The sequence below is a fragment of the Cupressus sempervirens genome, chromosome 4, assembly GCF_028749045.1.
Source record: "Cupressus sempervirens isolate cs-2001-9-10 chromosome 4, ASM2874904v1, whole genome shotgun sequence".
Classification (NCBI taxonomy): Eukaryota; Viridiplantae; Streptophyta; class Pinopsida; order Cupressales; family Cupressaceae; genus Cupressus; species Cupressus sempervirens.
Genome location: NC_143121.1, coordinates 203,650,312 through 203,662,167, shown reverse-complemented (window position 1 = coordinate 203,662,167; position 11,856 = coordinate 203,650,312).

Here is an 11,856-nt window from a genome sequence, read left to right as displayed (position 1 = left end):
ATCACATTAGTCCATAGTTTAAACAACCCAAACTTTTCCTTATTACAAAGGAGCCTCCCACAAACGCCCAATATAAAAAAATTGTTACATACAACCACAAATCATTCTAGAACATACGTTGTGAACCATAAATTATAAATTTATCAACTAGGAGTTCTAGATCAAGATTATTTCAACATAACCAACTCCATTTTATCTCTCTACACTACCCTTGAGACTTCTTACGATTTTGAAACTTAAATAACCATAAGAATTTCACTGATCAAAGGATCAATTCTTTTAACTTGATTCATCTAGAGATTCCCCCAATCTCGTTAGCCTTTAAAAATATTCATTAAATGAATTTATCAAACCTAAAACATGCAAGTATTTTTGGGGCACATAGAAAAATCTGTGTAAGAAAATTTTGACTCCAAGAACAAAGCTTTCATACCAGGTGAATAGACATTCATAATCCTAGAAAAGCAGCTTGGGATTAGCATGTACATTTGTAACCAATTGTTTCTCTCATGAAGTGATGGAAAAATGCTAATACAAACAGACACTAATATACCATAAAGTAGAAGCAAACATGTTTATTTTCCATCGTTAATAATTGACAGGAAAGAACATGTAGTTTAATATTTTGTTAGATCATAAATTTTTTGTAGCATGCAAACATTGAAATTCAACAATACAAAACTATTAAACAAAAGTATAAAGATTAAAGATAGAGCATAGTGTTAGAACTGGTAAAATCCGTTCACTCTCCAAATGTAGAACTATTGAATATTCATAGGGAAAATATTGTTATAATAGAATCTTTAGACTCTAAGTCTTTATATAAAAATTTACAGCCCACTCCATCTCAATAAAATCTAATGCCATAACCCCTCCTCTTCCTCTCCCGCCACCCCCCTCTAGCTCTCCTTATTCATTGAAGTATAATATACATATTTCCAACTCTATAAGCTTTAGATGGAAGAAAGTAGTCTACATCTTCACAAGCTAGACACAAATGAAATCAATCTCCATCTAAAACAAGCCAATAAAGTTAAAGAAAATGTTTCATTAGTGGCTCCAACTTCATCAAGAATAACATCTCTATTGTCCATATATCTCCAAAGAAAATCCTTAGTTTAGCCTAGAAGAAAAAAAAATTAAAATTCTCTTTACCCTGTAAGAAAAAAAAAACTTAAAATTCTCTTTACTTTTTTTTCACAAATCTAAACTCTCAAGTCTTCATTAAAAGTTGTCAAAGTAGTTTGAGAATTTGTTTGATTTCAGCCAATTAAAATAGAATAAATTAGTATGCCTAAAATTATTAATTAAACAAGAGCTCTATTCAAGCTTTAGTCCGTACCTTTTGTGAGGAATTACACACTGTATTGAGAAGATGACTAATTTTTAGAAATGTATTTTGTATGTCTAAAGTGTGCCATAATAAAATTATAAATACACAATAAACATTGAATCAAATTGTATTAAACTAGTAGATGAGAATATCAAAATCATTTTATACACCCAAGATGAAAGCAATGTAGAAATCTTAGCAACCATGTACAAAATCAATGGGATGTTAAAAGTAAACCCAAGAAAAATCATAAGTTTGTGGTAGTTATAATATTATAGTCTTTGAAAAAATTAAACATTGGAAATTACCACAAGGAAAAAAAATAATTGATGATATTTGTGATTCTACCATTAACTTATGTTTTTTTCCTTCTACTCAAAATATTATTTGATATTAAAATCATGTTAAATATTGTACATCAGAATCATACTTGAACATTTCTATCATACATAATGAAATTTAACCAGTAGATTAAAAAAAATATTCAGTTAATCTTCACAATGCATAAATTTTAGTTTTTGAAATTTTAAATCAGATACATAATAAAGTTAGTGGGATTTGAGAAAGATTGTTGTTATACATACTTTATATCATTGTATTGAAACCAATATATCCATTATATATTTATTATATTGCATTGAAACAAAGACATTTCTATTTCACATTCCACTGACGTAGAAAAGAGCAAATTAACATCGGTCAGAATTGAAAGTTGAATTATCAGTGGTAATGCTAGTCAAGACATTAACCTAAGGGTTACAAAAAGAACTTAGGAATTATACTCATGTGATAAAATTCATTTCATGAAATTCTGGATGAAATCCAATTTTATTTAAGACACTAGAAATCCCTAAGAAGTAGGTTAGGGAAAAAATGTTTATTTTATGAACTATAGCATAGATAGACAAGTTTAGGAAGAAAAAAATAAACATATGTGAAACTATTGATAATTTCTTATAACATTATTGATTCACTTTCCAAAATTAATGCCCTTATTCTTGAAAACTAGAATCAGGACTAATTTAACAAGAGCTGCAGGCAGCCAAGTTCCTACTAAAGATGATACTATAGGTATGTAGGAAAGAGATGCAAATTGCTCATGTTGTGAAGGATGGTAGAGTCCTATTGTATATATGCACTCAATTGAGATCAATTGCAACCTTGAAAAAGATGTTGTTAATTATTGTTAGTTGGACAGCTATTATTTCTGACCCGAAAATAGCAGTTGTATTTATGGGTAGCTTGGACAGCTATTCGTCCTTATCCATGGTATCAGAGCATTATTAAGGGTAGAAGATTTTTTCCCTAGGAAAGAAATTTTGATCTCTTTAGATTTATTATTGCTTTAAACCCTTGAGATGGCTTCAACTGGTTTGAGAGATCAGGATAGATTGGATGGTGCCTCAAATTTTGGTGTCTGGAAGGCCAGAATTTCTTTATTGTTGGAAGAGAATGGTATCAAGGATTATGCTACCAGTGGTGTACCTATACCAATGGATGCAACACAGCTTGTAGCATATAGGAAGGATGATGCCAAAGCGAGGAGGATTATCCTTGATGGTGTCAAGGATCATATTGTTCCACATATCTCGGAGCTAGATACAACAAAGAAGATGTGGGACGCCATTCTAAATCTGTACCAAAATGCTACCACCAACAGGAAGTTGATTCTCAGAGAGAAGCTAAAGAATACCCGGATGAATCAAGGAGAAGACATCACAAGTTAGCTCACCAGGCTCAGACTTGTCAAGGATGAGTTAGCAGCTGTTGGAGATAGCCCTAGTGATGATGAGCTAGTGAGAATAGCCCTAAATGGATTTACTAAACAATGGAGTGTCTTTGTTCAAGTTGTCAGTGGACGAGATGCTTTACTGAGTTGGGATCGACTATGGACTGATTTTACTCAAGAGGAGTTTAGACTAAGTCTTGTCAATGGGGCCAACAAGAGTCTGAAAAATGAGGTGGAACAAGAGAATGTTGCCCTAGCGAGTAAAGGGAAAGCAAAGAAGGAATCTAGCAAAGGATCAAATTCACAAAGTGAAAAGAAGAAGAAGGACCTTTCTAAGGTCAAGTGCTTTGGATGTCATGAGTTTGGCCACTATATCAGTGATTGCCCAGAGAGGAAGAAGGGTAAGAAGCAGGTGGCAGCTTCAGCAAGTGCAGAAGAACTCTCCAGTAGAATTGAAAATGAGTTTGCACTCATAGCTTGTATGGTTAGCTCAACCTCACAGTGTGTTTGGTATATAGATAGTGGGGCGTCATTTCATATGACAGGAGTTAGAGAGTACTTCTCTAGTTATAAGGAGGAGGACACCAACATCCATATTTCTATGGGAAACTTGTCCAAACTCAACCCTGTTGGGAAAGGGACTGTTCAGTTTTAGAGGGAGAATGGAAAGATAATTCCACTTCATGATGTGATATATGTGCCAGGCTTAGGTATGAATTTAATTTCTGTATCTGTTCTTCAGGATAGGGGGTATAATGTACTCTTTAGAGGGAAACTTGTGTTGATTAAGAAAAAGGATTGGAAATCACTCATAACTATTCGAGTTAGGAGTGGTCGCCTTTATAGATTGCAGTTTGATGCTCCTAAGGCACTTATGAGCAACTAGAGATCTTGGAGAGCTATGGTAGAGGAGGATGGGCCATATTCATCATGGAGCACTTAGATTGCTTCGTGAGACCGTGACAAGTGTTCCAGAGGTGAGCACAGAGCATGACGATGTATGTAAGGGATGTGTGTTGGGGAAGTTTGTGAAAGCATCTTTTCCAAGGAGTGCCACCAGATCTAAGGGTGTTCTTGATCTAGTACATTCAGATGTTTATGGACCAATGTTGACAAAATCTCTCAGAGGATATGAGTACTATGTTACTTTTATTGATGATTTCTCTAGAAAGACCTAGATATACTTCTTGAAGACTAAGGATGGGGTTTTCAGTCGATTCCAAGAGTTCAAGGCTCTTGTGGAGAACTTGACAGGAAAGAAGATAAAGGTTCTTCGATCAGACAATGGAGGCGAGTACAAAGGAAATGTCTTCTAGGAGTTCTACACCAGAGAAGGAATCAAGAGAGAATGGACTGTTCCTTACAATCCACAGCAGAATGGAGTTGCTGAGAGGAAGAACCATTCTATATTGGAGGCAGCAAGAGCTATGCTACATGACTAGGACATGCCCCGTTACTTATGGGAAGAGGAGTGTAATACAACAGTCTACATTCAGAATAGAGTTCCACACAAGGTGCTAGGGAAGATGACACCAGAGGAGGCTTTCACAGGGAAGAAGGCGGATGTTAGTCACTTCAAGATATTCGGGATTTTGGCATATTGTCATATTCCTAGAGATACAAGTACAAAGTTAGATTAGACTACAGAGAGGGGGTACTTTGTTGGGTACAGTGAGACCTCAAAGGCATACAGGATTTTCATTCCAGAGACTAAAAGAGTTATTGTCAGATAGGATGTCAAGTTCATGGAGGACAAGGCATTTAGGAGATCTAGAGATTTGCCAGCAGATGATCAGAGTGAGCAGCCAATAGAAGCTCCAAGACCAAGTCAAGGGCAGCAAAGCTCAAGTACAGTTACCAGTACGAGTGTAGACTCAGTTAGTGAAGATTCACAGAGTATGGAACAACGGGTGCAACAGGAAATGGATCTAGAAGACTTAGAGGTTGACATTTCATCCTCTACAGTTGGCAACAGGAACCATGTGGTTTCAGATACACAAAGGGATACTCAGGAGTTTGTGGGAGCTCTTAGGAAGAGTACTAGACACTGAAGACAACCAACCAAGTTCAATGACTATGTGGCATTAGTTAGTCAGTTGGTAGATAGTGAGCCTTCTAGCTATCAAAACACTGCAGAACATTAGGTATGGCAAGATGCTATGGTTGAGGAATATTCTTCAATAATGCATAATGATGTGTGGGAGGTAGTACCTAGACCAATAGATAGGGCTATAGTTGGATCACGCTGGATCTATAAGATAAAGCACGGTGCAGATGGTAGCATTGAGAAATACAAGGCTAGGTTCGTGGCAAAGGGGTTCTCTCAGAAGGAGGGAATATACTATGAGGAGACATTTGCTCCAGTTGCCAGGTATACTTCTATACGAGCTGTAATCTCACTTGCAGCACAGATGGGATGGCAAATCTATCAAATGGATGTCAAGACAGCATTCCTCAATGGTGAGTTGAAGGAGGAGGTATACATAGAACAACCAGAAGGCTTTGTAGCACACAACAAAGAGACCCACATGTGCAGATTGAAGAAAGCATTATACAGACTCAAGCAGGCTCCTAAAGCATGGTATGAGTGCATTGATACATACTTGTAGAAAATGGGCTTTGTGAAGAGTAAAGAAAATGCTAACCTCTACTACTTGATGGTTAGGGGTGAGATTCTCATTCTTGTTCTTTATGTGGTCGATCTATTTCTTACAGGTTCACTAGGGCTCATAGTGGATTGCAAGAGGAACCTTGCAGAAGAGTTTGAGATGAAGGATTTAGGACTTATGCACTACTTTCTAGGCATGGAAGTGTGGCAGACAGATGGGGAGATTTTCCTTGGTCAAGGGAAATATTGCATTGAAATCTTGAAGAAATTCGGGATGGAGGATTGCAAAGCCATGTCTACACCCATGATCACGAATTGGAGGAAGGTAGATACATCTAAGGAGAAAGATGTAGATCCCACTTTATATAGACAGTTGATTGGTTCGCTTATGTATTTGGTCAACACTAGACCAGATATAGCATTTGCAGTTAACTCTCTTAGTCAGTTCATGGTTGAACCAAAGAGAATGCATTGGATAGCGGCTAAGCATGTGCTACATTACTTGTGTGGTACAATCGAGTATGGGATCAGATATGTTTGAGGTGAAGGTATTAGGTTGATAGGCTATACTGATGCAGATCGGGCAGGAAGTACAACGGACAAAAGGAGCACTTCAGGGTGTTGTTTCAGCTTGGGATCAGGAGTTGTATCTTGGTTCAGCAAGAAGCAGAAGTTTGTGGCTCTAAGTTCAGCAAAAGCAGAATACATAGCAGCTAGCATGGCAACATGTGAAGCTATATTGCTTCGAAAGTTGTTAGTAGCCTTGTTTGGTCAGAAGGTTGAGACTACTGTGATACATTGTGACAATCAGAGTTGCATCAAGTTGTCTTAGAATCCAGTGTTTCATGATAGGTCTAAACATATAGATATCAGATATCACTTCATCAAAGATTGTGTACAAAGGGAGTTGTTCGACTACAATACATACCTACAGATGAGCAGGTAGCAGACATTCTGACGAAGGCTTTGGGAAAGGCCAAATTTATCTTCTTCAGAGATAAGATGGGTGTCATGCAGAACAGCTTCCTCGCTAAGAGGGAGTGTTAATTATCGTTAGTTGGACAGCTGTTATTTCTGACTCGAAAATAGCAGTTGTATTTATGGGTAGCTTGGACAGCTGTTCGTCCTTATCTATGTATAGCAGCACTATTTATGGGTAGTTTGGACAACTGTTTGTCCACTTGCCAAGAATTAGTAAATGGTTATTATTTACTAATTTTAGAGATTCCCTTTTGGACACCTTGCAACCAATTCTATTATTGGCTGTTGAGTTGTCTTAATCTCAGCTGTTGGTTTGATTTAATCTCAGTCGTTGGTTTACCAACGAGAGTAGTATAAAAAGGGGTCTAGGGGGCATTTGGAGAGCAAGGCAAGAAGTTTTGGAGAAAAGTTTGCAGTGTTAGCAAACAGTCTTGCAGTGTTAGCAAGGGCGCAGTGTTAGTGTGGGGATAGCAGTGGGGAATATCAGCGGAAGAAATTAGGAGGTTGTCAGAGTTCTGCCAGTGAGAGGCAAGGAATTTTGTATCTCTTGATTTGCTGAAGTTTAATATAATTCCTCATCTGTAGAACTGGTTTTTCCTTAGGGGTTTTTCTAGGGACAATTTGTCCAAAAATATTGTGTTCATTGTGTTGCGCATTTCTTTTCGTATTTTATAAGTGAAGTTGTAGTTGTGTTATTTTTCGATATTAGCTGGGAATTTATTTTCAGCAATTTAATAATCATTTGTGATAGGAGATTAATAATCAGTGACTGTAATAGTTGATTTTTCACAGATGTGCAGAACAATGATGTTCAAAGGAGAGATAGAAATGTAATCAAATTCAAATTTTAACATAATGAAATAATGTCAATATAATTAAGAAAATTTTTCTAGTTTGACAGAGCTTGTCCTTGTTACAATTTTAGCTATCACTGGAGGCAACACTGTTAGTGCATTGCATACTGTCACTATCATAATGATATTGAAAAAGAAATAAATTTGGAAATGTCCAAAGGATACAAGAAAGCATGTGAACAATACTTCACCAATGATTGAATCTGTTTGATCTTCAATAATGTCATAACATATATCTTGAATTTCAGGTAGATGTAATTTAAACTTCAGGTAGATGTTTTAGATATAAGTCTGAAAATTAGCTAACAAATGGATAGAAGATAGATTTCAAGCATACTACATAACAACAACATTAGCAACATATAGCAATTATTTCAATAAAGAAAATGGAAGCCAATAAACTTACATTAATTAAAGAAAATATAGAAGAAGTTATCTTGGACTAGTGTTGAAGTATATTATGCCTGTATAAAATATAACTCCTAAAGCACTCATATCCAAAGGACGACAGTAAATATTGAATAGGGGAGATAAGGAAAGAGTTTTCAGTAACTTGTCAAATTTTTTTTGATGAGAACTGTATACAAAACATAAAAAAACATATAATTACTTTTAGAAACATATAACAACACATATTAAACAAATTCTTACACCCGCTAGATAGTACATGATTTAAATGTTTTAAAATTGGAAGAGTATATATATATAGGGACATTGACTGTCAATTTGGCATTGACAGTCAAGCAGGCAATTTGCATACTTTTCAGATAACCCAATTTATAGGGAAAAATTGTTGTGAAGACAATAAACCATGCTACCATCCTTAACATTGATGGTGTAATAAAAATATTTTGCTGAGTTACATCAAAAATCTGATTAGTTTATATAATTAAACTTCACATTTCCAAAATTTGCAATAGCTAGCATTTCACACAGATTTAAATATTTTGCAAAAGCTTCAATGATTCCAAAATTTACACAAATTTGGATTTTTTTAGAGTTCAATCACAAAGACATCGACAATTATAATTAATATAAAGAAAGACATTAAAAATTCCAAAATTTACAACAACTAGCAATTCACAAGAGTTTCACGACCTTTCAAGGGATTTACTACGATGCAACAACAATGAATTCATGTAAATTCAGATATATTCCAAGGATTTCTTTTACAAACATTAAAGCATTGATCCCGATAAAAAAACAAACATTAAAAACCCTAACCATGCGAAACCAAGATTTGAAATCTAAAAAAATTACAAATTCACGCAATTTACATTCATACAACCAAAAATTTCAAAAATGAACGCATTCAATATCAAAACATACTCCAAACCTGTGATGTTCAAAACCAATACCAGAGCTGTCTAGAAGGCAGTGAGGTGCTTTTATGACAAATCCAAGTGAGCATGCGATGAAGCAGTTTACGGCCAATGTATATCCAAAAACTGAAGGAAGCAAAAAATTACGCCTGCAAATGCCATAGAGACAACAGAACAATAGAAAGGGTATACCTATATACCTTTGAGCAGCCCCCAAAATCACATGGTTTTATACGTGTTACCCACATGCTCTACATATTTTGAACAAAATGAAGTATTCATATCTGATTTTCAGATTATATCTTGTTTTTAGTGATCTGGAGTATATGTAACACATTGATAGGTGTCATAGCTACATGAAGCAAGAAAAACCGTACTCGCCAGCTGCTCCTTTTGATCATCCCATTGCCATGGATGGAACAAAACCTCGATATATGGAAGCAGTCTGCAACAACCCTAACCCGAATGCCTGTTCCTTGATTGTCCCCTCTTCTCTTGCATTGGATATTGTGAAAGCATTAATCTGCCCCTGCTTCTGGTAACTCCCGATCAACTTCATAAGTTTTAAAAGATATATTAGTTGAAATAGAAATATTGTAAGGACAAAGAAGCGTTCAGATTGGCTATAGAGGGGAAGTTTAGTTTAATAACCGGTTAACTAGAAACAGTTCCTTGCAGTGGTAGGAACTAACAAGATACCTTTAACAAAACCATATATTTCAATATTACTCTGAATTGGGAATCCTCGTAGATTATACTAATAATGCCTATATTGAATCATTGAGGAAGTGCGGTTGATAGTTAATATAACATCTTTTCATATGGAAGTTTTGCAAAAGTACATCTAATGGCCAACATATCACTTAACCCAAAAAAAGGCTCATCTAAGGGACATCAAATCGACAATAGTAAGAACTTATCGATTGAGAATGTTCATAGGAGGACAATAAAATCAATAATCAATCGAGTCAGCCAAATTTATTTTCTTATATCTCAACAAAAAATACTCTTAACAAATAATAATGCCTCATGCCTCTGCAAGTGATGAGGTTGCCGTTAAACACCATTTTTAATGTTTAATCTTCAGAGAACCTTGCGTTACAAAGAAATAGTCAAAATGAAAATTTAAACATATAGAAGTGTTTACAAAGCAAAGACATTCACATGGGATCCTCACATTGAAAGTAAACCAAGATCTATCAGATATCTCTGTGTAAGAGTTTTATCTACACAGTTTTTACAAACTTCCTCTCCCTGTATGAGTTTTATCTATGCGTTTGAACACTTTCTTTACAAATTTCATCTGTGTAAGAGTTATATTTACTAATTTTAAGACTTTCTTTTAAAACTTTTGATCTAGCACTTTTTCCCAGACTTCTTTACAAATCTAGGGATGAAAACGAAAAAGAGACGAAGCTCATTGAAAAGGAAAAAGAGATGGAGCTTATTGAATGTAAGGAATAAGTCATTAGATTTTCAAATCTAGAGAAGAGAAGGTTCAAATGCATAAGGAAATTGTTGGGGTTTCCAGCATTAGAAAGAGAAATGAAAGCTGAAAAAGAGCAGATTGAAGAGATGAAGAACGGATCCTTCAAATATAGAAAAAAATAGAACATTTAGAAACTGAATTAGGAGAGGAAGTGTCTCAGTTTGCTTCAGATGCCTTAAACAGATCTCAAAGCCCTCAAAGCATCGATGGGTTTCAAGCTGTTTATGTTATTCTGACAAATATCAAAAAAGATTCTCAGATAGACAGTATGTATGAAGGAGAACTTCAAAGAATCTCAAACAGACAGTATGTATGAAGGAAAAGCATCAAGAATTTTCCGGAGGAGAATGTAGGCTCATTAAGATTTGAAAAAAGGAATCCGTGCCCTAACCAAGAGGCCAAACATTTAGAAACAAAGGAAAATATAATATTTTCTTTAACTCTTTACACAAATGACGTGTTGTATCAAATCAAAATACAAAAGAAAACCCCATCCATTATTGAATGGAATAAAAAAAAGCTTACAGGGGTTTTTAATTTTCACATCACTTTTCTCTTGAACTCTATAGAAAAATGACAACATAAGACTCTCCAATATTTTAAAAGCATAACTAGAAAGAAATTAAATCTATTGAAGTCTGAAGTAAAGAGATACATTCAAAGAACAACCGTCATCACTGTCAAGCTCATAGTTAGCTCCAAGCACTAGATTCCTCCTTTCTACATTCTCAGCACTGTAGAATAAACAAATTAAAAATTAACAAATCACTGGGCAATAATAAACCTTGATGAGGCTTCTATCCATATTATTATTATTAAATTCATATTTCTTCAATTAAAAAAATAGAACAACCCTTACCAAAATTATGCTCGACGAAACAAAAATTCAAATCCATATAACAAAATATATTTTTAAAAATGCTCCTTCTCAAATCTTAGAATATGTTTTTACCTATTTTGAATTAGAGAGCAAGTAAAGAATAACAGAAAATCGATTGAAACACATGAGTGGCATTTCATTTTTAAAGATGTAAAAGTTAAGGTTAGCTATGGCATCCAAGAGTTAGTACCCTTCACTATTACACAAACGGAAATGTGGTGCTATTGTCCTGAGATATTTTGCACTATCCAAGAAATTCAGCCTTGTATATCCCATTGTAAGTATCAGTTCTACAATTACAAATCCCCAGCAATAAGTTTCAATTATCAGAATTTTTCATAATATATATTTATGTTCATATATGTAGCTATTTTACACTATATCAAATTTAATGAAGATCCACACAGACACAAAATGATTAGCAATTATTGATTCAAACCCACAAGCACTATTTTGGGCCTATTTTGGAAGTCTGTAGACTTACAAGCTCACCTACAGAATTTTTTTTACTTGGGTTAAAACCGAAGCTCAATTGGCTCTTCTCATGACCAAGTTTACTAGAATGATTAATGTAGTTTTTACGACATGCACTAGTAAGGAACTCAAATTTTAGAGTGTAGATTGTGGAGATTCATTCCAAGAGTTTTAGAGAAGTTCTAG